The sequence below is a fragment of the Lissotriton vulgaris genome, chromosome 7 (assembly GCF_964263255.1).
Source record: "Lissotriton vulgaris chromosome 7, aLisVul1.2, whole genome shotgun sequence".
In the NCBI taxonomy this organism is placed as follows: Eukaryota; Metazoa; Chordata; class Amphibia; order Caudata; family Salamandridae; genus Lissotriton; species Lissotriton vulgaris.
The window spans coordinates 1163164987-1163192017 of NC_141695.1; the positions used below are offsets into that span (position 1 = coordinate 1163164987).

At 49.4% G+C, this 27031-nt stretch overlaps 1 protein-coding gene across 1 annotated transcript in view; it reads left to right on the top strand.

The window, feature by feature from the left end:
* Positions 1-27031, top strand: part of HSPA4 (heat shock protein family A (Hsp70) member 4) — a 395733-nt gene that overhangs the window by 90506 nt on the left and 278196 nt on the right. The gene's annotated exons all lie outside the window — the stretch shown is intronic.

Consider the following 27031-nt stretch of genomic DNA (forward strand, 5'->3'; position numbering starts at 1 on the left):
CTGAATCTTCGCTAGCTTTAGTTTAAGGGTGCCGTTATACCCTTCAACCAAACCAGCTGACTGGGGATGATTGGCGCTATGGAATTTTTGATTAATTCCAAGGCCCTTACACACACTCTTCATCACACTCCCCACAAACTCACTTCCGTTATCAGACCATACAATCCGAGGCATTCCATACCGAGGAAAGTATTCCTTCAATAGGATTTTCGCAGTCGACAGGGCAGTATTGTCTTTAAGAGGGTAGGCTTCAATCCATCGGGAGAACGCGCAAACCACAACTAAAACATATTTCAGGTTGTTGCATCTCTCCATATGGATGAAGTCTAATTGAATCACCTCAAAAGGACATGAAGGGGGAGCAAAATGGCCAGGAGGTGTTGGGGTTCCCTTACCAGGATTGTACAACATACATACCATACAATTCTTAACCAACCGTTCAGCACATTTAGTGATACCATCATTCTTCCACACATGGGACAGCAACTTACAAATACCTTTCACACTAATATGTGCTAACCCATGCGCCATTGTCACAACAGCCAGCACATACGCATCCGGCAACATCCATCTCTTATGTTCCGACAAATCAACCCAACAACCATTCGCATCCAACTTTCCCGTACTTTCTTTCCACTTCGTCTTTTCAGTCTCGGTGGCCTCATCTTGAATCGCTTTCACACTTTCGATAGTGTCCTCACACATACTAGTCTCTGTAGGCCACCTAACCGAACTCGTCACATACATTCTAGTGCTAAGGTTCCGGGCAGTCTCCTTAGCGATCTCATCCACAAATGCATTACCACGACCAACATCATCCGTCACCTTACGATGTGCACTACATTTAACAATCGCTACCTGCTTAGGCAACGTAAGTGCATCCAAAAGATCATTCACAAGTTGTCCATGCTGAATTTTCGTACCATGCGACGTAATAAAACCCCCTCTCTCTCCACAACCGTCCAAAGCTATGGGCGACGCCAAATGCATATTGGCTGTCGGTAAACACATTCACACGTTTCCCTTTCGCTAACACACACGCTCTAGTGAGAGCAATCAGTTCTGCAGCCTGGGCAGAGTTCTGATTCAATCTTGCAGTTTCCACAACAGTATTCAAAGTTACAACAGCATACGCAGTAGTCACATCACCATTCGGCAATTTAAAACATGAACCATCCACATACAAAGTCCCATCGGGATCTTCCAAAGGGGTGTTTTTAAGGTCCACTCGACCTTTTGTTTCCTCTTCAGTCCTCAAATAGCAGTCATGGGCTGCTATTTCATCTGACTCTTTACTAATTGGTAACAAAGTCGCCGGGTTCAGAACATTGCAACGTTTTATCTGAATATGACTTGCCAACAGCGTCAACTCGTACCCAGACAACCTCGCACTCGTCAAGTGCTGAGTTTTCGTACGATTCAAAAGAGTGTCGACCGCATGCGGCACCATCACCGTAAGCATATTATCCATGACCAATCCTGCTGATTGTCGGATGGACACCGCAGCTGCCGCTGTTGCTCTCAAGCAACTCGGCAATGCTCTAGCTACCGGGTCCAAGGTCGAGGAAAAATATGCACATGGACGTTGCTTACCACCAAAAGGTTGCGTTAAGACACTCAAAGCACAACCTTCCCTCTCGTGAACATATAATGTAAACGGCTTACTGTAGTCAGGGGTACCCAACACAGGAGCCGAACACAATGAGTCACGCAATTCAGAAAAACTCTTCTGACATTCTTCCGTCCATGGTAAAGGAGTTGGAACATCCTTGCACGTAAGAGCCACCAATGGTTTCGCTAGCAATGAAAAGTTTGGAATCCATTGCCTGCAATACGACGTGATACCTAGAAAGGCACGCACATCTCTTTGGGTTGTTGGCACAGTCATTCGCGCAATTGCTGCAATTCTCTCAGGGGTCAACCGCCTTCCCTCCTTTGACAATAAGTGACCTAGATAGGTTACTTCTTGACAACAATATTGGAGTTTAGAAGGTGACACCTTGTGATGTAAGTCACAGAGATGTTGCAGCAACGACACCGTAGCAGTTTTGCAAATGTCCTGAGTATCTGCAGCCACCAATAAGTCATCGACATATTGGATTAAGGCCGCACCAGCCGGCAACGAAAACGCATCCAGTTGACCCTTCAAGGCTTGACTGTAAATCGATGGACTCTCACAGTAGCCCTGAGGAGCACGTTTAAACCGGAAGCTGCGACCACCAAGAGAGAAACCGAAAAGGTCTCTGCTTTCTTCGGCAATCGGAATGCTAAAGAAAGCATTCTTCAAATCTATCACCGAAAACCAAGATGCAGAAGCTGGAATCAGAGTCAGTAGCGCCGTGATGTCAGGCACAACCGGGAACTGAGGAATCACAATTTTATTTACCTCCCGTAAATCAATAACAAAACGATAAACAGGCGGTTTCGAAGGATCAGTACGTTTTAGAATGGGCAGTACAGGGCTGTTGCACACGTTTTCCCGCGTTTCTTCAATAACATCTTTCTCGATCAGATCATAGATGATCGCTAACAGTGCTCGTTCACCATCAAGAGAGATTCGATACTGGGGAATACGTGGCAACCGTACATTAGATTTCAGCTGAACAACATAAGGGGAGATGTCAAGCAGGCCCACATCATTGGGACCTGTGGCCCACAAAGATGCAGGAAGAGAACTCAATTCCGGTGGAAGCTTATCGAGAGACAAGTACACAGGAGAGACAACCCTCTCTCCTAACGTAAGCTTTACACCTGCAGGAGAACAATACAAAGTTGCATACAAACGTTTTAGCAAATCCAGGCCCAAAAGATTTTCACCACAACCAGTAGTTAAAATCAGCGGAGCTTGAAGCTCACGAGGCCCAATTGTAAGGGGCAAAGGGCACGAAACTGGATTGCTAACGGGGGCGCCAGAGAATCCAACGGAAACATTTGTTAAGCCAGACAAAGGTGCGCCAGGGAGTTTCGAATGCATTATGGAACTTTTCGCTGCACCAGTGTCCAACAGAAAAGGCTCAACGACGCCCGATGTAGCAACTGCGACGTAAGGCCCTCTCTGATCAACCGGAACTGATACCACTCCCTCTCCTTGTCTATGGCTGTCCTAGTAATTACTGTCGTCAGTTCCCTGATCGACGTAATAATCATCTACATTGTACTGCGCAGATCGTCCTTGAGATGATCCACGTTGGTCTAAACAGTTATTGGAATTTGATGAGTTATCTGAACGATCATTTTGAACACCACGACCCCTACCACGTGATGTCTGCTGAGAACCACCACGACCTCCTCTAGATGAGTTACCACTGTTACGATCGTTTAGAACAGGACAGTTGAATTTTAAATGACCCTCCTGTCTACAATAGGCACACTGATTGTACCCTAACGAAGATCTTTGGGAAGAGGAGTCATTTCGAGGTTGTGACCTATTCGACTGCGATCTATTTTGCCGAGAAGCATTCTGATTCGAACGCGGAGGATAGGCCTGCTGCAACAACACTTTTGTTTTAAGTTCTTTCGTCTTTTTATCAGCGCGGTCGTTCTCTTCTTTTTCTCTGTTTTCGTAATACTGTGCCGTAGCCAATATTTGAGCAGATGTAGAGACGGCCCACGCACTCTCAGAATTTTTTAATTTATTGCTCAAGTCGGGCAATAAGTTAGAAACAAATTTATCCACAAACAACCGTTGACCACCCTCAGTGCCCATATCCTGACCACTATGGTCGATGAATGCCTCCTCAAATCTCGTAAAGAAATCAGAGACACTCTCTTCTTTCTTCTGTTTACAGGCTGACAATTTGTCCCAGTTCACCCTCATAGCTGGCATAAGTGTTTTCATTAATGTAATTATTCTTTGAGGGAGAGCAGTAATGAGCTGTTCAGGCTTAGCCCCGCCAACTTGTCGTGTATCGGCCGCAGTAAGAGCAGCCCAATCGCCACCTAATTCGTTTGCATGATCTTCGTGCCGAATCTTAGCCCATACCGGTTGAGGTACGACATTGCCGAACAGCATGTCGATATCGGCAAGATTCATTATCGTAGCGTCTACAAGCTGCGACAATTTTTTATAATACCCTGCAGGATTTTTGCGAGGGTCAGGCAAAGATTGTTTCACCTGCAACACTTCTGATCTTTTCCATGGGAGATGTATCCATACTCTCTGGAAATGTGGCAGGATAATAGGAACAGCAGCAGCATCACCTGGCATCCACACTGGTGGAACTTCACGCATGGGAAACTGACCAGACGGATCTAACTGTCTCAACATCCTCAACAAACAATGCTTGAGGTATCGGAGAGGGACGGAAAGATAACAACCGCTCAACAGCGCGTCGAACGTTGGTATCCACTATCATTCCGCTCGAGAACTGAAGCTGCAGATCAGACAAAGCGGTCAACACATCGTCAGATGCATCGGCCGATATCTGGTCGCGCAGAACCTTGCACATTTCTTCGAACACGTACCTTTGTGTCGGTACATTAAATTGACAGAACGTATCAAGTACAGCACTTGGAGGATTTCTAAGAGGGTACGCCATCCAACCCATCGCCATGTTATATAACGCAGCACGTTCCCTGTTACCGGGAAGCTGACTACGTCTTTGAGGACCGTCCGAACCAGCGGACCCAAGAACAGGGCCAAGAGAATTGAAGAAGCTAGCCGCAACCGGAGAGGTACGACTTCGAGTAGATGGAGAAGTATAACACAAGGGATTAACAAGAGAAGAGGTAGAAGCAGAAGAAGCAACAGGAGTAAGTAGAGTAGGAGCAGTAGCGGGAGAAGGAGTATGTGGAAGCGGAGGAGCAGTAGGAACAGCAGTAGGCAAAGGAGCAGGAACAGCCGGAAGAACAGGTAGAGGAGCAGGTACAGGAGCAGGGACAGGGGGAACCACAGGAGCTGCGGTACCCTGTGCGTACGGAGGTGGTGATTTCATAAGATAGGACATTAAAGGATCCTCAACTAATTCTTCCTTTTTATCCGACTCCGTTGGCAAAGCAGGATAGCATTTATCTATGGACATACGCTGTAGCCTATCCTAAACTTCCTTTTCCTTATCCTCCTTATCACGCTGAAACTGCTCTGCTTTCTTTACAATAGTAGCAACACCATCCCTCTGATTGCGTTTAGTCTGTCTGATCTCTTTCTGTCGGGCTTCTTTACGCCACAACCGAAAGGCATCAAACATGGCCGGCCTTGACTTTTTCTCGAACAATTTAGCCTCAAGATTATCTAAGATCGTGGTCTCAAAACTACCATGAGGTGGCCAACTAAGGGCACCATCTTTTTTGGTGTAACGAATCCAGTATTTATTAAAAGTAATCGGGCCTAACCCGTGCTTACTGTAGAGCTCATAAGTTGGAGTTCCAACCGGAGGTATCGGACAAGAGTCCTCCAGTCGGGAATCCGTGCCACAACGTCTGAAACAACTAAACCGAGTACTACGACCAGGCATCTTGCACACTAGCCGAGTTTCACAAACGTCAAGGGTTACGGGATTTACCAAGTCCCAGCAAAGAGCAACAACCCTCGGTTTTTGGCGGCTGCAGTCGTCAAATATCACAATAAAGTACCAAGAACCACAAATGCAATGGAACCATGCAACAACTAAGCAACCACAACCAAGAACTCTGGGAGCGACCCACAAATACTTAACTCAAAGATCGATGGCGTCACCAGGAAGGCCCGTCAATCGTCTCGCTATACCAAGGTCTACGCCAGGCGCCAAAACAGGTCTACAGTCAGGGCAGCAGTCCGTCGCAGCCGTCAGGATAGTATTACAATGGATTTGTCGACATGTTTCAGCTCTTTTTGGCCCCACAGGGTCTATAGAGCTTTCGTCAGGACTTGCATACATATAGGTATTTCCGGGGCCAGAGTCAGCACAAGTCGGTGAAGGACGCACCACGCGGCTCGGCGCTCTAAGAAGAGACCTCCCCCGCTGAAGACTTATACTCCAACAACACAGATTGTGGAGAGTGAGTTTCCATTACTGAGGACGAGAAAAGGTACACTCAAAGTTGACTGCACGAATTGTGTAAGTGAAATACCTATATGTATGTAAGTCCTGACGAAAGCTCTATAGACCCTGTGGGGCCAAAAAGAGTTGAAACATGTCGACAAATCCATTGTAATACTAGAAAGATCCAGTAACTCTATCTTGTTGTAGTATCAATTTATTTTAAGCCGTTTGAATCTCACCTCACAATAAAACACAAGGGTGACCTTCTCTTTTTTTAAATATTTTTTCATGAACTCTTGAAACGTTTTTTCATCATTTGGTGTGGGTAACCCATATATCTCTGGACACTGCACTCTATACCAGAGGGCCTCTGGATGAGGCTGGCACCAAGCACGTATTGGAACGCCCAATGATAACTGCCATAACATCAATGTGGGGCGGATGAAACATATATACCGCTTTTTCCAATTAAACATTGAGTTTTTGAGGAAGTTTCAATTTCTAACCACTGGTTTAGAACTGTTACAAGTGTCCTTTTTTCTTTTGATTAATTTGATACTTATCATGGGGAAATAAAATGGACACAATTATTTTCCTCCTCCCTACCAGTTGATTAATTATTACCTTAACTTACCTCCTGACTGTATGGACATAATCAGGGAGGCAAGGAAGCCCACCACCAGAGCATGCTATGCGGCGAGATGGAAGCGGTTTGTCATTTATTGTGCAGACCACAACATTAACCCACTGGATGCATCTATTCAGAACATCATTTGTTATCTCTTACATCTGTACAAATGTAATCTGGCCTATGCTTCCATTCGTATACATCTCTCCGCAATGGCTGCTTATCTCCAAAACAGACAGCACCTCTCCCTTGTCAGAGTGCCTGCCATTAAAGCCTTTCTGGAAGGACTCAAACGTGTCTTTCCTCCGCGGACCCCACCAGCTCCCGAATGGAACCTAAATGTGGTCCTCACCAGGCTGATGGGTCCCCCTTTCGAGCCACTGCATTCATGCGATATTCAGTTCTTAACATGGAAAGTGGCTTTCCTGATAGCGATTACGTTGCTACGACGAGTTAGTGAACTCCAGGCACTAACTATCCAAGAGCCATTTATTCAGATTCATTCCAACAGGGTGGTGCTTCGCACTAACCCTAAGTTCCTTCCTAAGGTAGTTTCTCAGTTCCATATCAACCAGACTATAGAACTACCTGTGTTCTTCCAAAATCCATAGTCAGTTGCGGAGAGGATGCTCCACACGCGTGACGTCAAGAGGGCCTTAATGTACTACATTGATAGGACCAAAGATTTTCGGAAGACCAAACAACTATTTGTTGCCTTTTCGCCACAACACAAAGGCAACCCCATTTCCAAGGCTGGTATAGCCAGGTGGATCGTTAAGTGTATTCAGATCTGCTATCAGAAAGCCAAGCGCACTCTAACCATTCCACCGCGGGCCCTCTCCACCCGGAAGTTGGGGGCCTCCATGGCTTTCCTTGGAAATATTCCTTTGGAAGACATATGTAGAGCAGCCACATAGTCTACCACACACACATTTACAAAACACTACTGTGTTGATGTGCACTCCAAACAGCAGGCAGCTGTAGGGCAGGCTGTTCTAAAAACACTTTTCCAAACTGCTGCAGCTGGCACAGGCGGCCGCCGTTAATTGAGGGACTGCTATGTATTCTATGCACAGATATGAATTCAGCAGCCCACATGCCTTGAACCGAATATGCTACTTACCAGTATGCATCTGTTTTTGGCATGTAGGGCTGCTGACATTCATATCACCCGCCCTCCTCCCCGGCGCCTGTAGCGGCTGCAGCATTCACACATACTTCTAGCATGGTCATCATTCACAGAGTTTCACTCCATCTTTGCCACAATGGCTAAAAACAATCTGAGGATGGAGTTGATGCCTATGCGCACTGTAGTCCAGGGTAGGAGCCACTATCTTGTGATACTGCGAAGACTCTTCCAGGACAACAATGTGCGATCATCCGGACCCAACACTGGGGAGCGATCTATGCACAGATATGAATGTCAGCAGCCCTACATGCCAAGAACAGATGCATACTGGTAAGTAGCATATTCGTTATTGCTTACCTGTGCCAGGCTTACTTGGTTCTATAAAATAACTAAAAATATTTTCGTATGAAAACAATTAGTTTAAAGTTCAGTCTTGGAGTGTGTGAATTAATTGGCTGACTGAGTGTGTACAGCAAATGATTTACACTGTCCTCTGAAACTGCCTTTCTGCTTGACCACACTACCACAAATATAGAGTGAGGTGATATCTAACTTTACCTCTGCCTACCTCTGGGGTTCCACTGGACTCTGTGCGCACTATACCTAATTTTGGTATAGTATATACAGAGCCAGCTTCCTACAGTGCCATGTTGATTCTTCATTTTGTTCTGCACCAAAACACGCAGTCTGCAAAGCCAGTATGTGTGTGTAAAGGTACAGGACATCCCTTAGGGGCCTTCCCTCTCTCAGTGCCCTTGATACCTGTGGTACCATTTACAAGGGACTGACCTGTGGCCAAAGAGTGCGAATTGGGTTTTGTCTTCAATGCAGTTTAGGGAAAAACATAGGCCCTAGGTATGGCAGGAACCCAGGGCACACTCCGTCAAAGTAAATCAGCAGTTTAGCAAAAAGTCGGGGTAACCAACGAAAAAGAGGGCACTTTTTTAAAGTGACCCATCCTTGTTTCCACTGGCGTAGCGCTGGAAACTACCAACTCGGCCAGCACCTCTGCATCCAGGCGCCCCAGGGCAGGTAACCAGTAACTGTTAGTGGTACTTTGGATCTTGCCCCCCTAAGACCTGAAGTCCCCAAGGAGCCCTCCCCCCCCCCCGACACTGACTGTAAATAACTTTATGCAATATATGCCTTTTCTCCTATAGTCTAGCACTGTTGCGTAAAGATGCATTTAGTAAACTTAAGTTTATTTACCTGTGAAATTCAATATTTAAGTAAAAGTACGTACTTGATAAGGATCAAGTATCAACATTTAAATTAAAGAACAAGTTATTTTTCTAAATTGACAAATTTTTTCCCTCTGAGTAGAGCAAATGTATAGCTCTACCCTTTGATAATCCTAAACTGCTCGCCCACACAACTACAAAGGAGCATTTAGTGTTTTAATGTTTTCCTCTGTTAACCAATTTATGGTTGCCTGAGCTCTTAACACAGTGTACCTCTTTTTCGTCCACTATATATAAAGCCAGCTTCCGACATCTAGTATTTTAAGTCCGAAGTCTAGTGTCCAGAATCCTGATTCTGTGTTTTAGGGGAATTAAAAAAGTTGTTTGAATTCTTTTTTTCATTTCAATCTCTCTAGCTAGGAGCATGATTTGCCTCTTGCATGCGTTTCTCCTCCTGTTTGTGGTCAGCTTGTCTTTGTTTGGTGTAAGACAAGATTTTAGGGCCTTATGAGTTATAGGGGCTATTTTGAAGGTCAGATGTGCCAGATAAACTGTTTTAACGCTTTGATCCGATTTGGAAATAATGCGTTTTGTGGCTTGTAAAGTTCATCTAAGGTGCAATTTTTTTTTTACGTAGGCCATCGGGAGAGAATAACCTTCTTACTGGTATGAGCCCAAAGGGTTGGTCTGAAGTCTTGAAGCCCATCGGAGGGATAGTCACGTTAATCTTCTTTAGCAGATATGGCTGTCTATTTTTGCCAGTCTGGTGACATGTTCATTTAGGTCTAGTCTAATCAATGATCCATCCCAGATATTTGGCTTTAAGTTCTAAGGATGGTTTGAATGCAATTAGGATGTTGAGCCTTTTTCTAAAGAGGAGTCTTTGGAGAATAAAAATAAGAATTTTATCTTGCTGTCGTTATGTTTGAGAGAAGGTGAAGATCTATTAAATTAGCTCGCCCAAGTCATTTTTTAGGGTTACCTTGTTTATTTGGAGATTTTGCTGAGAAGTATCTTAGTGTCATCACCCTATTAATGTCTGGTACTATTGAGTGTAATGGTTAAGCGGGTATGCTGAGATAATATCATTTTAAGATAACTAGATTTTGCTGAGTAAGTGCGAAGTTTGAATGAGCAGTTTCATGAATTGGGATCTTGTGGTACAAAGACTGAAACTAGTTAAGTTCATCACCCTCAGATGTGTGATTAATGGTTTCAAATGCTGCTGGCAAGTCTAATAGTAGTAATGGGCAGAGATTTTCTTCCCTAGTTCTTCAAATGTCTTTCTGAATTAGAAGTGTAGGCATCTCTGTGCTGTATTTTAGTCTGAAATTGGATTGAGGTTTGTTCAATAGGTTATTGTTGCATATATTGGGCATTTGTTTTTTAAATAACGATTTGGATAATTTTTCTGTGTATTATGGCATGTACTTTATTTGTTCGGTCAAAGTTTGGTTTCTTGAATAATGGGCTGACTTGACCTGCAGGGTTGAAAATCATTAAAATGTTACTAGACCTGCAGGTCTAGTAACTTTAATAATCTACTCGACGTAACTGTAATGTACTTGACCTGTGGACTGGTCTCCGGTTGTGTGATCCTAGGCAAATATTTTGTCTTATGGAGCCACCTTTTTCTTTATTATGACATGGGAGCACCTTCAAATATTCAAGTTAATTATTTCTGCTGTAAAAAACAACGTTTTATTTACTAGACTAAATGTTTGCTCCATGTATAAGAATCGAGCCAATATATAGGGTACGCATAATTCCTGACTTGCCTCTTAGTTCACCAACAGCATTGTCATCTGGGCAGCAACAGTAATAATTCCCAGCTCATGTTTAAAAACTCCCTTTTTTGTAAACATCTATTTATTGAATAGCATTGCGATTACATAGCTATATTATTAATGCGTGATGTGATAGTGTACCGTCATTTACAGATAGCATATTTTCCATTGACATGGTCACAAATATTTCCCACTAACCTGTAGTTTTACTGATAATACTGGTAATAGCGCATACATTTTTTTAAAAATTGGGTTTCAGCAACGTTATTTAAAATTTGCACATCACCAACTAATTTGTTTTGATCCTATAAAAATTACAAAAATGGGTCTTTATGACTAGCAATATATATTTGAAATGTGTGAACAGTTCACTTAGCTATTTCAGTGCTGTTGGAAAAAAGCATGACATCTTCCAGTCTATCATTTAACATGCTATGCACAGTTCAATTGTCATACCGTTCACTTTATAAAATCCTTTAACTTAGTCACAGAAAGAAAAATAGATGTAATAAGATAAGCTGACGTTTGTCCTCTTCCTTTGAAAGCCAGCAAATGTGACAAGATAACAATATTTAATGGCATTTTTATTGCTCTTTCACTTTGTGAGCCATAAAATGTCTTAAATCTTGTCTTGTCACATTTGCTCTGCTTTCAGAGACATATGGAAGACAAGCTGACTTTAGACCTAAGTTAGAGGACTTTCAATTAACCAGAAAAAGCGAGTAGTCCCTAAAAAAAAATATTTTAAAAAAATACCCTTTTGCTGAATAAATCTTTCTCGACCATGTGAGTGGATTTTTCGAGCCCTGACTTGTCTTGATGGAGCACGTAAATAATACTATTTTGACAGAAGAGTTTGTTGTTTTGAGGACAAGAGGGACAAATTCATTGGCACATGTGTGTACTAGTGTTGCTAGCAGGTGGTGAACGTTATGAGCAGGTTTTGTGATGGAGATAATCTGATGGACTGTTTCTATGTTGGATAACCGTTCTGTTGCAGATTTTCCAGGATATTTTGTATTTCTGCAGTGAATAAGTTGATCGTATAGAATTCAGACTTTGGAGCAGAGCTTCATAAGTTTATTTTATTGATCGGATTACTGCAAAATGTTATGGTTTGAAAGAGGTCTGCATTGTTCGTTCGTTTTGTAGATCTTCTATTTGAAGTCGCTTTGCTTTTCTGGGCGAGGTTTTTGTGGAGCCTTTGGTTCTTAAAAGTAGCAAGCTTTTCTCTATGCTCTCTCAAATTTCCTAGTAGTTAACTTGCTTTATTTTAGGTCATTTGAGTGTATGGTTTCTGTTTAAAAGCGATAGATGTGGTTGTTAACACCTTTTTTAGATGAGTCAAAGATGGAATTCGGTGAGGGGGTCGGTGGTAATTTGAATATGTGAAAATTGTATAATGGCGCCAAATTCGGAGATGGCTTGCAGTACTTTTACAGGTCTTCTCCATAGTTTAATGGATCATGGTTTACTTTTTTGTGCGGAGTTTGAAGATGAAACACATTTTGCTTTTAAGATTATTTTGTGGGTATTTACTTTTCTGTGTTAAGGAGGTGATAACTTGTTAGAGGTCATGCCAAGAACCTATTACTTGAGTTGGTTGTTGAGATGTTGTATTCATTTTTAGTGAAGTCTCCAGTATGAATGTTGTTGGTGTGGTGTAGTTCCCTAATTAAGATTAACACTTTAAGGTGAACTCCGAAGGCTGGTTAGTTTTCATAATGCTGGTATATAATACTGGAACACCATGTCAAATTGTATTAAGAATTGATTTTGACCAAGAGGTGTTTGACAACGGGAAACTGGGATTTGCGGCCTACTTTTGTGAAATCATGTGAGCCATAAATCTGCACTAATGCAAGGTCATATACCATGAGTGCACTTTTGTAGCTTTCTTTAAGAAGTGGGACCTTAATTCGGTCTGGTGTTAACCAAGACATTTTGCTTTTATTAATACTCTATGGATTAGCTTTACTGTGAGTGACCGGATTCTGCTCCTACACTAGGAGCATATTGGCACACAAAGTACTACTGTGGCAATGTGTACTTTTTTGAGACTCAAATATTTTTGCCCATTTTTGTTATAACGGTGAGGTCCAAGTCGCTCCCACAATAATAAAGCTCTATGAAAGCCATGTCAAAGCAAGACTCGCATTAGCAAAAGAAAAGGGCTGATCACCAAAGTCAGGCCTATTGGCTTTGCCACTGCTTTATTATTTTCATGTTACCCATAATTTTGTGAAAGGTGGTTACTTGATTTTCCATTAAGAATATTTTGGGGAAATATTAGCATGCATCAACATTTTATTAACTTATACTTCAAAGGAATGGGACCTAAAATTTCACATTAGTGTAGCAAAACGTTATTTTTCCTATTTGCATTTTTTTGTGAAAATTTGGTTTTGAGAGCAAAGAATCCTTAATCTTTCTATCAAACGTCTTCAGATATTTGCATCTGATCATGGAGCATTCTTGGAGATTTTCACATAGCCTCATGTTTTTGGAAACTTGTACACATTTTTATTCTGGAACCACTGTCCGAGCTTACATTTTTAGGTCTCGGCTGGAAGCGCGTTCTTGCCAGAGAACTATAGTGATCGATTCATCTGAAAGAGACACGTTAGTGATAGATTCCTTACCTTAGAATATCCCCAGGCGTCAGACTGGATCCGGAAATTTTTGCGTAGCAATACCCCTGCGCGCTGGTAGGCGTCGTCTGCGGCTCCGCGTCCGTCGTCGGCGTCGTGAGCGCCGGGATGACGTCATCGGAGTATATAGACGGCGCCCATGCGCGCTGACGTCAGTTCTTCTTTTTTCCGCGCCAGCTAGCGCAGATCCGGAAGAAGCTCTACCCCCAGTCACTTTTTGACTGAAAACTTTTTTGATCTTTTTGATCCTCTACTTAGTCGATTCTCGACTATCGGTGCCAGGGATGCCCGGGTTCAAGCCTTGCTCGAAGTGCGGCCGACTCATGTCGGTCACGGACCCCCATCGCCGGTGCCTGAAGTGCTTAGGCCTCGACCACGACGATCGAACCTGTGACGACTGCCGGGCCCTGACGTCGAAGGCTAGGCGGGAGCGGTCCCGCAAGCGTCTCGAGCTGAGGCAGTCGGCCCGCGCCGCTCCAGGTCCCGGTCCCGGTCCCACGGGAGGTCGAGGGACAGGTCGCGAGGTCGGAGTCATCGACGTTCCGGGAGTGGTCACCGATCGTCCGGTTCCAAGTCCTCAGGTAAGAGGCATGAGAGGTCGGAGCGACACCATCGGTCCTCCGACCCGCCCCTCGCACGATGCGACCGGGGATTCGGGCGACACCGCCCACGCGGCTCCGCGGGAGTCGCAAGCGTCGCCGCCTGCCCCACACCTTCGGGTCCCTGGGCACGGCACGTCGCAGGAGGAGGTCGAGAGGTACCTCATGGCCATGAGGGCCCTCCCTCCTCAGTCGGTTCCCGTGGCGCCTTCGGGCCGATCGGCTCCGTCTGGAGGTCCTTCCGGGTCGGGCGCTTCGGCGACGTCGGGTGCTTCTGCCCCGGCGCCGCTGGCGACTTTGGTCCCGGCGCCGCGCGACCTCGCTGGAGCCGGCTCCGGATCCGGGACCTCGCCGGTCGACCCTGCGACCTCACTGGCGACGTCCCTTCAGGTGTCGTCCCCGGCAGCCGTAGTGGTTGCCGACCCCAATGCTTCCTACGGTCCGCCTCAGGCGTCGGAGGGGCGCCGCTGGGCGCCGATTCCGTCGGCCGTCGGAGAATTCTATCTCCACGAGGAGGCCCTGGCTGTTAATCCTGGTCTCCAGGAGCTGGGTGACGAGGAGCAGTGGGAGGGGTCCGAGGACCCTCTGGCACGTGATTGCCAGTCTCATCAGGACTGGACATATGGGCTTGGGGAGGCCAGTGGTATTGACACATCGCCAGACACTGGATTTACGTCGCCCCCGACTGTGGCTTCGGAGGCGGGTTCTGCTTACAGTGTAGTGTTGACGAAGGCAGCTAAGGCCCTAAACCTTGAGCTCCCCGTCGCGGCCGTGAGGACTAATCTCCTCACTGAGGTACTCAAACAGCAGTCCGGCTCCGCGGAGCCCCTTCTGCCGTTCAATGAGGCCTTGTGTGACGTTCTGCTGGGCACTTGGTCCAAGCCCGCCACAGGTCCCCCTGTGGATAGGAACGTGGCCAGACGCTACCGCCCGGCACCGGGCGACCCTTGCTTTTTGTCCACCCACCCCACCCCCGAGAGCCTGGTCATCCAGGCCTCCAACTCCCAGTCCGCATACCCGTCGGCCCCGCCCGACAGGGAATCCAAGAGATTTGAGCAGTTCGGGAAGAAGGTCTTCTCGTCTGTGAGCCTAGGGCTCCGGTCAGTGAACACCAACTGTCTCTTGGGCCGCTACACCCACACTCTGTGGGACACGGTTGCGGAGGTGCTGCCACAATGCTCTGAGGAGGTCAGGGCTAAACTCAGCCAAACCCTTGCGGACGGCCGAGATGCGGCACGCTTTTCCATCCGGTGTGGGCTGGATACCACGGACTCACTGGGCAGGGCGATGGCAACGACGGTGGCGGTTAGACGCCACGCCTGGTTGAGGTCCGCCAATTTCTCGGCCGATGTCCAGGCCACTCTCCTGGACATGCCGTTTGATGGCCGTCGCCTCTTCGGCGACAAGGCAGACCATGCGCTGGAACGTTTTAAGGACTCCAGGGCCACGGCCAAGTCCTTGGGCCTTGCGGCCCCACGCCAGCAATCGGGTGCCTTTCGCTCCTTTCGTGGCCACGGAAGGGGCGCCCCACCACGGACCGTCAGCCACGCGCCGCAGAATGTTCAGCAACGCGGTGGCGGCCGTGGGAACCGCCGTGGCGGTGGTCGGGGCCAGCGGCGAGGCCAGTCCACACCTCCCTCAGCAGCCCCCGCCTCAAAACCTTCCTAGTCCGAGTTTTCAGGCCCATGTGACGCCTGTGGGAGGCAGGGTTCGCCATCACCTCTCCCACTGGCATACGGTCACTTCGGACAGGTGGGTGCTGCAAATTGTCCGAAGGGGTTTCTCCCTCCCCTTCGAGTCTTCCCCTCCATCCATGCCACCTCAATGCCACCGTGTGTCGGGGGATCACTTGCGACTTCTGCAAGAGGAAGTTTCGGCCCTCTTGGCCAAGAGGGCCATCGAGCGCGTTGCTGGGCCAGAAGTAGGACGTGGCTGTTACTCCCACTACTTTCTGGTACCCAAGAAGGGCAAAGGGGGCCTACGCCCTATCTTGGATCTGCGGAACGTCAACGGCTTCCTCCGTATGGAGAAGTTCAAGATGCTCACTTTGGCTCAGGTCCTGGCTGCCCTGGACCCAGGAGACTGGATGGTAGCGTTGGACTTGCAGGACGCCTATTTCCACATCCCCGTCCTGCCGGCCCACCGGCGTTACCTGCGGTTCACGGTAGGCCACGAGCACTTTCAGTTTACCGTGCTCCCCTTCGGCCTTACCAGCGCCCCACGGGTGTTCACGAAGGTGATGGCGGTGGTCGCAGCCCATCTGCGCAGGCAAGGGGTGTCAGTCTTCCCCTACCTCGACGACTGGTTGTTGAAGGCGGGCTCGCCCCAGACAGTCGTCAGCCACCTCCAGACTACGGCCGACCTCCTGCACTTGCTGGGGTTCTCCATCAATGTGCCGAAGTCACACCTGTGTCCCTCTCAGAAGCTCCTTTTCATCGGAGCGGTTCTCGACTCGGCGCAGTTTCGGGTTTACCCACCCGAGCAGCGGGTTCGGGATATTCAGGCTCTGATTCCTATCTTCGGGCCGTTATCCCGGGTCTCGGTCAGGTTGACGCTGCGGCTTCTGGGACTGATGGCCTCCTGCATCCTTCTGGTGCGTCACGCCAGGTGGCGGATGCGGGCTCTGCAGTGGGACCTGAAGTTTCAGTGGGCCCAGCATCAGGGCAACCTGTCCGATCATGTCCTGATCTCGGAGGGCACTGCGAAACAACTGCAGTGGTGGCTCACGGACCGCGACTGGGTCAGTGGCAGACCCCTCTCTCTACCCCAGCCGGAGCACGTAGTTGTGACGGACGCGTCCCTCCTGGGCTGGGGAGGCCACATGGGAGAGGCGGAGATCAGAGGCCTCTGGTCTCCGGCGGAGTCCCGGCTCCACATCAACCTTCTGGAGCTGCGGGCGATTCGTCTTGCACTGAAGGCATTCCTCCCCTCTGTCAGGGGGAGCGTGGTGCAAGTGTTCACCGACAACACCACCGCCATGTGGTACTGCAACAAACAGGGCGGTGTGGGGTCGTGGACCCTTTGCCAGGAGGCTCTGCGCCTCTGGCAGTGGCTGGAACATCAGGGCGTGACTCTGGTGGTTCAACACCTGGCAGGTTCTCTGAATGCCAGGGCGGACGAACTCAGCCGCCGGTGCATGATGGATCACGAATGGCGTCTGAACTCGGACGTGGCGCAAGGTCTCTTTCGACAGTGGGGAGAGCCTTGGTTAGATCTATTCGCCACAGAAGAGAACGCGCAATGTCAGCAGTTCTGCGCGTTGGAGTTTCCAAGGCGGCACTCGCTCGGAGACGCTTTTCGTCGCGAGTGGAGCTGCGGCCTGTTGTACGCCTTTCCGCCTATACCACTTCTGCCCAGAGTGCTGAAGAAGATCAAGCGCGACCGGGCCCAAGTTATCCTTGTGGCTCCGGACTGGGCTCGAAGATACTGGTATCCCGAGCTACTCAGCATGTCAGTCGATCCCCCGATTCGTCTGCCTCTTCGGGAGGACCTTCTGTCACAGCAGCAGGGGACGGTCCTGCACCCGAACCTGTCCAGTCTCCACCTACAAGCTTGGAGATTGAGCGGCGGCAGTTGAGGCCATTTGACTTGCCTCCCGAAGTCTGTGACATCATTCTGGCAGCCAGGCGTCCCTCCACTAAGTCGGTATACGCCTGCCGGTGGAATAGATTTGTGGCATGGTGCGCAGCAAAGGCTGTGGATCCCCTCTCTGCACCCCTTTCGGAAGTGCTGCTCTTTCTTCTTTCCCTTGCCCAGCAGGGCTCTGCTCTGGGCACTCTTAAAGGGTACCTCTCTGCTCTTTCAGCCTTCTTGAGGCTACCAGATCAGCCTTCTTTGTTCAAGTCCCCTATAGTGAGTAGATTTCTGAAGGGCATCACACACATGTTCCCTCCTGTTCCCTTCGTGATGCCCCAGTGGGACTTGAACCTTGTTCTCACCTATCTGATGTGTGCTCCCTTTGAGCCACTTCATAACTGTCCTCTTCGTCTCCTTACGCTGAAGACGGCCTTCCTGGTTGCCATCACCTCTGCCAGGAGGGTGAGTGAGCTCCAGGCTCTTTCTTCTTCTCCGCCTTTCCTGTCTGTTCATCCTGATAAGGTGGTGTTGCGTACACAACCTTCCTTTCTGCCCAAGGTTGTCACGGCCTTCCACATCGGGCAGTCCATCACCTTGCCCACCTTCTTTCCGCCTCCGCATCCCTCGAAAGAGGAAGAGAGGCTCCACCGTCTGGATCCAAAACGTGCGCTCTCCTACTACCTGGACCGCACTCGCCAATTCCGGGTGGATGACCAACTCTTCGTTGGTTACGTGGGCGCGAAGAAGGGAAAGGCTGTACACAAGAGGACCATCTCCAGGTGGATCATCTTGTGCATCCAAGCATGCTACTCCATGGCGAGGAAGGAGCCCCCGGCTGGATTGCGGGCTCACTCCACTCGGGCCACGGCAACGACAACTGCCCTGGGCCGCGGTGTCCCCCTGCAGGACATCTGTCAGGCAGCCACGTGGGCCTCGCTGCACACGTTCGCAAGACACTACTGCCTGGACAGTCAAGTCCGGAGGGATGGCTTCTTTGGCCGTTCCGTCCTCCAGGACTTTCTGGTGTGATATTGGTTCGCAGACCCACCACCGGGGTTGGTATTGCTGGGGTATCTATTCTAAGGTAAGGAATCTATCACTAACGTGTCTCTTTCAGATGCACAAGTTACTACTTGTGTAACGATATATCTGTAAGAGACATTAGTTAGTGATAGATTCCTTACCGCCCTCCCATCCTCCCCGTTCTGCGAACCGATATTTAGGGTTAAGGTCATCCCCTTTCAGGGCCCTAGTTTCAATGGCACCAGTGTTAGTTCTATCATGGCTCTGCGTATCTGGCGCGGAAAAGCTGTGTTATCAGAACTGACGTCAGCGCGCATGGGCGCCGTCTATATACTCCGATGACGTCATCCCGGCGCTCACGACGCCGACGACGGACGCGGAGCCGCAGACGACGCCTACCAGCGCGCAGGGGTATTGCTACGCAAAAATTTCCGGATCCAGTCTGACGCCTGGGGATGTTCTAAGGTAAGGAATCTATCACTAACTAATGTCTCTTACAGATATATCGTTACACAAGTAGTAACTTGTGCGTCGCCTGGAGCCGACAAGGATTGGAGACAAGAGCTGGCCACGCGCATCATTGAAATAGCATGGCTGAGTCGGATTACGACGCGCACCTTAGGATTTGGTCGCGCGCGTCAGCTTCTTAAGTTTCGTTTTCGTCAACTTGCGCGCGTCAGCTTCTTAAGTCTCGTTTTCGTCAACTTGATGTAAAGAGGAGCGGGGCAGCGGGGACTTGGGGCCGAGCGTCTGCGCCCGCAGAGGAACCACGACCAGCAGCAACGGAGGCGGCGGAAGCGCTGAAGGAAGGGGTAATGCTTGTTGTTTCCATGACTCTGTCCTTGCTATCAAGTGTCCTTGTTAAACTATGCAGGTGTGTCGAAGCCTCAGTCAATGTCGCCTAATGATCGGCAGGCTCAATGGTAATTCATATTTCCATAAGTGCTGTAAACTGGCGATCCTGCTGGATACTGAGCACGGGTACCAAGCTCCCAACTTCTTTCCTGATGCTTTCAGTCCCGCATGTCTATTTCAGTCACTCTCCTCGGTAACGGCATGCCTTACCACTCCTGATGAAAGCGGTACAAAAGGGGGTGGTGATGGACGGAGCATCTGAATCAATCAAACACTCGCACCCAGTCAAAAGATCTGGGTTTAATCCATCACCGTTCTTTAGCCCACTCTGCCACCCCAGTTCAGACATGGCTATATGCAAATCAGTCTGACCCTGTGCCTCATGGGAACAGTCCAGCCCGAACTGCCAAGCCACGTCTTCCCTGGACCGGAAACAAGCTTCCGAGGACCAGTTTCTGGCATTCCAGCCGTCTTCAGCCCGGCTTGCTTGAATCCAGTGGCAAAATGAGCAAGGGACTCGCATCTGAGCATACCCTGCCACACTTACGGCTTTGGTGGTGATTTGCCACAGCTTGTTATACTTGCGGCACCTCCTGTGTCAGATCGGGTTACCCTGGCATAGACTGAGGCCTGTCCCTGGGCACTCTGGCACAGGCCCTCACAACTCTTTAAGCGGCATGCATGCTGTGTGCAGAGAGCGTGGGGGCTGGAGGCATGTGTCCGGTGGGAGTTCAGACTAGACGCTTCTCAGGGAACCAGCTAGTACAAGCTTGCATGGGCAGGCGACCCTGGTGCAGAACAGGAGTCTGCACTGATACTGCGGGGCTTGTGCACGACGGTGTGTTAGTGCACACATCCGTCCGCCTAGGAAGAGTGAGAGAGGCGCTAGACAAAGGAGCAGGCCCCCTTAAAGATGTGTGCGGTGATCGGTACCACCTGTGAGGTAATGGACCACAGGGTTACAGGTGGTGGCGGGTGTCGCACAGACCAGGAGCGTCTGTGTAGAGCCTGTGTTTGTACTCTGCAGACGTGCAGTAAAGTGCCTTCCGAGTTTTTAAGACTCAGGGGGAGGATTAGCGTGTGATAAATTTCGCAATCAGCCGCGCTATTTACAGTCACAAGAATGGGGTCCTCCATCGGGGTGCGTGCAAGTGATGGAATGCACGGGACCACGAGTACTACACATAGCGTGGATCCCCGCACCCAGCAGTGTTGTCTCCCCCTCCCCCCTGCCCTCGTGACTACCCCCTACACCTAGTGGGGATCCCCGCGCACAGCAGTGTGTTGTGCTCCTGCTCGGGTCACGCGGTGTACCTAACAGCTCATCACACACCAACACTTCACACAACACACAACTAAGGCTCCCGGTCCTCTGGCGTCCTAAAGTCTCAACCCTGCCCTTGTGACCCCCTGCCCCCTCTTGGGGTATCCGCAGGTCTTGTTAAGATCAGTGGATGCATTAGTCCACTGCAGACTTTTAACACTGTCGATACCTCGCCTGGTCGAGCCACGCAGTCCCCAGACAGTATAAACTCGAGGAGAGGGGGAGAATGGTGGATTACATCTTAATTGCTTTAACCATGGGCACTGACATGTTTTCACGCCCTCCTCCAAAGCAGCACCCTCTCACCCTCACACACCCTCACTTACCCACCATCACTCACCCTCACCCACCATCACTCACCCTCACCCACCATCACTCACCCTCACCCACCATCACTCACCCTCACCCACCATCACTCACCCTCATCCACCATCACTCACCCTCATCCACCATCACTCACCCTCATCCACCATCACTCACCCTCATCCACCATCACTCACCCTCACCCACCATCACTCACCCTCACCCACCATCACTCACCCTCACCCACCCACCCACCATCACTCACCCTCACCCTCACCCACCCACCATCACTCACCCTCACCCACCCACCATCACTCACCCTCACCCACCCACCATCACTCACCCTCACCCACCCACCATCACTCACCCTCACCCACCCACCATCACTCACCCTCACCCACCCACCATCACTCACCCTCACCCACCCACCATCACTCACCCTCACCCACCCACCCACCATCACTCACCCTCACCCACCCACCCACCATCACTCTTCCTCACCCACCCACCCACCCACCATCACTCTTCCTCACCCACCCACCCACCATCACTCTTCCTCACCCACCCACCATCACTCTTCCTCACCCACCCACCATCACTCACCCTCACCCACCCACCCACCATCACTCTTCCTCACCCACCCACCATCACTCACCCTCACCCACCCACCATCACTCACCCACCCACCATCACTCACCCACCATCACTCTCCCTGACCCCCATCACTCACCCTGACCCCCATCACTCACCCTGACCCCCATCACTCGCCCTGACCCCCCATCACTCGCCCTGACCCCCATCACTCGCCCTGACCCCCATCACTCGCCCTGACCCCCATCACTCGCCCTGACCCCCCCATCACTCGCCCTGACCCCCCATCACTCGCCCTGACCCCCCCCCATCACTCGCCCTGACCCCCCCATCACTCGCCCTGACCCCCCCCATCACTCGCCCTGACCCCCCCCATCACTCGCTCTGACCCCCCCATCACTCGCCCTGACCCCCCCATCACTCGCCCTGACCCCCCCATCACTCGCCCTGACCCCCCGCCGCCCTCACACCCCTTTTGTGCTGCAGGGGGTTGGGCCTACTTGTCCCAACGACAATATAAACATGAAAACTTGTTGTCCTTGACCCCAAACGATATGTCCCGGTGATAGGAATGCCACACCCCTGCATTTTGAAAAAGTGAGAGGATTATTGCAAGCCTGAGTTTCTTCTGTTGCTAAGTAAGCATTCTTCACAGCTAGAGAAGCATTGTTATTGTGGTGTATTGCTGGTGATAATGTGAGGTCACGCTGTTGCGAGTTCTTTACTACGTTTTTAGGTTTCGCCTGGGGCCGGAGCTCCTAGCTCCGCCCAGGAGAAATCTTAGGTCTCTACAGTGTGGGGCTTAGTCCTGCCTCTGCTTCCATTGGCTAGCTCCATAAATGGAGGCTAGCCATTGGAACAGAGATCTGTCTGTCATGGCCGGACCAGATTCGTGGGCGTTCCCGAGATTTTTTCCATCCCCGCCTCTGCGATGTCGTCATCGCGGCCGTGGGCGGGGTTTATTTTTTTTGTAGTCCGTTTGTTTTCTTCCCATTCCGCTGCCGGAAGAATCCAGGTGAGTGCCCCTTCCCGCCCCCCCCCCTCTCGCTGACCGTGCGCCGTTCCCGCCCCCCCCGCTGTCCGTGCGCCGTCTCCCCCCCCCCCCCCCTCCCGCTGTCCGTTCGCTAGCCGGGAAATAGTTATCGTGCGGTGGAGTCAGGCCTGGCGGCTTTGGAGTGCAAACGGGTGAGAGGCCATAGCGTAGCGTTTGGAGCACATGTTTATGGTGCCGGGAGCCTCGGGTTCGGGCCCCGGTGAAGCGATTTAATTGTAGAGATTTTCCTATTTTCAGCAAGAATCAAAATATATGCTGGAAAAAGCAAGGTTAATTATCCAGAGTAAGAAGATGATAGGCGCTTGCTGTTTTTAAGTCATGGGTGAGAACATGAGCAGCGATATCGCGGGCAGAGCGAGGGCAGCGTTATTCGGTAGGTGGAGGGAGGGGCTTTTCGTTCCGACCCGCGTGGCGGGATGGGGTGCGAGTTGGCCTACGGGCTATAAGAGAGCGGTGTTCGAGTATTTAGCGATGAATGATAAAAAAAAAAGAGGAAGCGCGGTCGCGAGAAGCCCAGGGTATGATACCGCCAGACTTGGGGAACAAGGATCGATCCTCGGCAACATCTCGTGATTCTGGGCAAATACCTTAATCTCCCTACCGAAATTATTGTGTTCGGGTGTAATGTAACTGGTACTCTGTAAAGCGCTCTGGGACACCGGGTCGAGTTTGCACTATATGAATCAGCGTAGTTGGTAGAGCGGTTGACTGTGGTCTGGGTTCGCGCCAAAGGGCAGCGCAACAAGCGTATATATTTCCCCTGAGTCCGAAAAGATTATTGCTTTAAATTAGACTTTTAGTAAATGAAAGAAAGCACTACTATACTTTTATTCTAAAACGGGTAAACTATGTTAATTGTGAAATTTTAGCAACCGAGGATATTAAGCGTGCTAAACTGCCGGTGCCAGCTCCTAGAGGTCGCGAGGGTCACTTTGGCCTTGCAGGTTTTACATTAGCGACCCGGGGCTCCTACTTGCTAAAACTGAAAGGACATAATGTATAGAGCCTCAGACACCCCGTGATCTGGGCCGAATAGCGGGGTAAATTCACAAGCAAGCAAAAAATGACCAAGCGGAAACCGCTTGCCCTTTACGCACTGTTGCGATTGCAACCTAACTCGGTTGAGTTGTTTCAACACATTTATTTGCTCATAAAAAATTCATAAATCATTTTGTTTGCGGGTATTAAATTTTACTAGTAAAATTTAATACCCGCAAACAAAATGATTTATGAATTTTTTATGATCAAATAAATGTGTTGAAACAACTCAACCGAGTTAGGTTGCAATCGCAACAGTGCGTAAAGGGCAAGCGGTTTCCGCTTGGTCATTTTTTGCATGTTAATATACCGACACACATTGGACAGTGTGTCTCCCTTCTCAGCACGCGTAATCCATTGATGGTTATCATTTGCAAAAAAGGTGTTTATTGTTTATATTGTTAGGAGTGCCTCTCCCATTACTAATTATTAAATTCACAAGCAAGTCATACCGATGTTTAAAAAAAAAATAAAAAAAAATATTGTAATTGGATTTATGTAGCGCTTGCTGCCGCTGGCCAGGCGTCAAAGCGCTTTCTTTACGGCGAGTGGCACGTTATCAGGAACACAGCTCTGTTAATAGCACTAGTTCTTGTAACACTGGCCCAAGCCGAGGAAGGCATGTCAGAAGCACTTGGGGGCAGAGGGTCACGGAGCCCGGCCTGAATGCTCAGGAGCTACTGGTCTGGGGATATTTTTCGTTTTAGACTTTGTCTGCAATGGGGCAGTGTCGGTCACAACAAGTCCGGTAATAAGGCATATTTTGGCATGTCAGGCGCTCGCCAGGATGGTGCGCCTGACAGATGGATCTGTGGTTGGTTGTAAAGGTTTAGAATGGATTAGGAGCTGTGTGCAGAGGTGTACTGCGGGGGTGTTGTGATGCATTACAGACTGTATCAGATACAGGTATAGCCACGTCAGCGCATGTTCATTAAACTCATATGCACACTTCAACCAGGATAATTTAATGCAGTGCATCAGATACAACAGAACTCCCCAGGGGTGGGTTTACTGTTAATAATGTAAGCATTTGTCATGTTAGAAAGAAGTAAACAGTTCTAAACATGTATTGAAAATTTTTCCAGGAAGGCGAATGGTACAGCGATTATTTATGCTGGTTTATTCAGTTACGTGTATACAAAGACATTTGAATACATTTCTTATACACAGGGGGGCACATAAAAATAGCTGTACAATGTGCTGGTAAAATGCTCTGTTATTTACACATAACAATTAAGTGACACATGTAATAGCCTATCTTTCTGTCGTCTTGGGCAAGATTCGATATTAAAGGTGCGTGTTTTATATACATGAAAAAGTCCGCAGCAGAAACTCGCTTTGGTGATGCTCTCCCAATTACCCGAAGTAACGACATCTTATGTGGGGCCAAGGGGTAACATCCATTTGGTCTTCTCGGCAGTTATGCAGCTGGGAAATGTTATCCAAACCAGTCTACCATTGTAACAATACAATTAACTATTGAGGTCGTCTGTCCTGGCCCTCTATTTACACGAAGCAGTTTTCCGCAGTTAAGTTGAATAAATGAAATGAAATTTCTACTCTCCAAGGAAATGTCCCCTGCCTGTAAGGGCTTGGCGGCTGTGTAAAATACTTAATATAATTTCTTTGTACTAACCTTTGGTAATTATTAAGTTATACTATCTCAGGAGGCAGACACAAGCATTGCACCACACAGCCTGTCAACCTCCAGTAGTGTGACTGCTCCAGAGTGTGTGTGTGACTGCTCCAGTGTGTGTGTGTGTGTGTGTGTGTGACTGCTCCAGAGTGTGTGTGTGTTTGTGTGTGACTGCTCAAGTGTGTGTATGTGACTGCTCCAGTGTGTGTATGACTGCTCCAGAGTGTGTGTGTGTGTATGTGACTGCTCCAGAGTGTGTGTGTGTGTGACTGCTCAAGTGTGTGTGTGACTGCTCAAGTGTGTGTGTGACTGCCCCAATGTGTGTGTGTATGTGACTGCGCCAGAGTGTGTGTGTGACTGCGCCAGAGTGTGTGTGTGACTGCGCCAGAGTGTGTATGTGACTGCTCCAGAGTGTGTGCGTGTGTGATTGCTCGTGTGTGTATGTGTGTGTGTGTATGTGACTGCTCCAGAGTGTGTGCGTGTGTGACTGCTCCAGTGTGTGTATGTGACTGCTCCAGTGTGTGTATGTGACTGCTCCAGTGTGTGCGTGACAGCTCCAGTGTGTATGTGTGTGTGTATGTGACTGCTCCAGAGTGTGTGTCCGTGTGACTGCTCCAGAGTGTGTGTGTGTGTGTGTGTCCATGTGACTGCTCCAGGGTGTCCGTGTGACTGCTCCAGGGTGTGTGTGTATGTGACTGCTCCAGGCTGTGTGTGTATGTGACTGCTTCAGGGTGTGTGTGTATGTGACTGCTTCAGGGTGTGTGTGTATGTGACTGCTTCAGGGTGTGTGTGTATGTGACTGCTTCAGGGTGTGTGTGTATGTGACTGCTTCAGGGTGTGTGTGTATGTGACTGCTTCAGGGTGTGTGTGTATGTGACTGCTTCAGGGTGTGTGTGTGTGTGTGTATGTGACTGCTTCAGGGTGTGTGTGTGTGTGTATGTGACTGCTTCAGGGTGTGTGTGTATGTGACTGGTTCAGGGTGTGTGTGTATGTGACTGCTTCAGGGTGTGTGTGTATGTGACAGCTCCATTGTGTGTGTGTGTGTATGTGACTGCTCCAGAGTGTGTGTGTATGTGACTGCTCCAGTGTGTGTGTGTGTGTGTGACTGCTCCAGTGTGTGTGTGTGTGTGTGTGTATATGTGACTGCTCCAGTGTGTCTATTTGACTGCTCCAGAGTGTGTGTGTGTGTGTGACTGCTCCAGTGTGTGTGTATGTGACTGCACTGTGTGTGTGTGTGTGTGTGTGTGTGTGTGTGTGGCTCTGTGTGTGTGTGTGTGGCTCTGGGTGGGTGTGTGTGTGTGTGTGTGGCTCTGGGTGTGTGTGTGTGGGGGGCTCTGGGTGGGTGTGTGTGTGGGGCTCTGGGTGGGTGTGTGTGTGGGGCTCTGGGTGGGTGTGTGTGTGGGGCTCTGGGTGGGTGTGTGTGTGGGGCTCTGGGTGTGTGTGGCTGGGTGTGTGGGGCTGGCTCTGGGTGTGTGGGGCTGGCTCTGGGTGTGTGGGGCTGGCTCTGGGTGTGTGTGGCTGGCTCTGGGTGTGTGTGGCTGGCTCTGGGTGTGTGGGGCTGGCTCTGGGTGTGTGTGGCTGGCTCTGGGTGTGTGGGGCTGGCTCTGGGTGTGTGGGGCTGGCTCTGGGTGTGTGGGGCTGGCTCTGGGTGTGTGGGGCTGGCTCTGGGTGTGTGGGGCTGGCTCTGGGTGTGTGG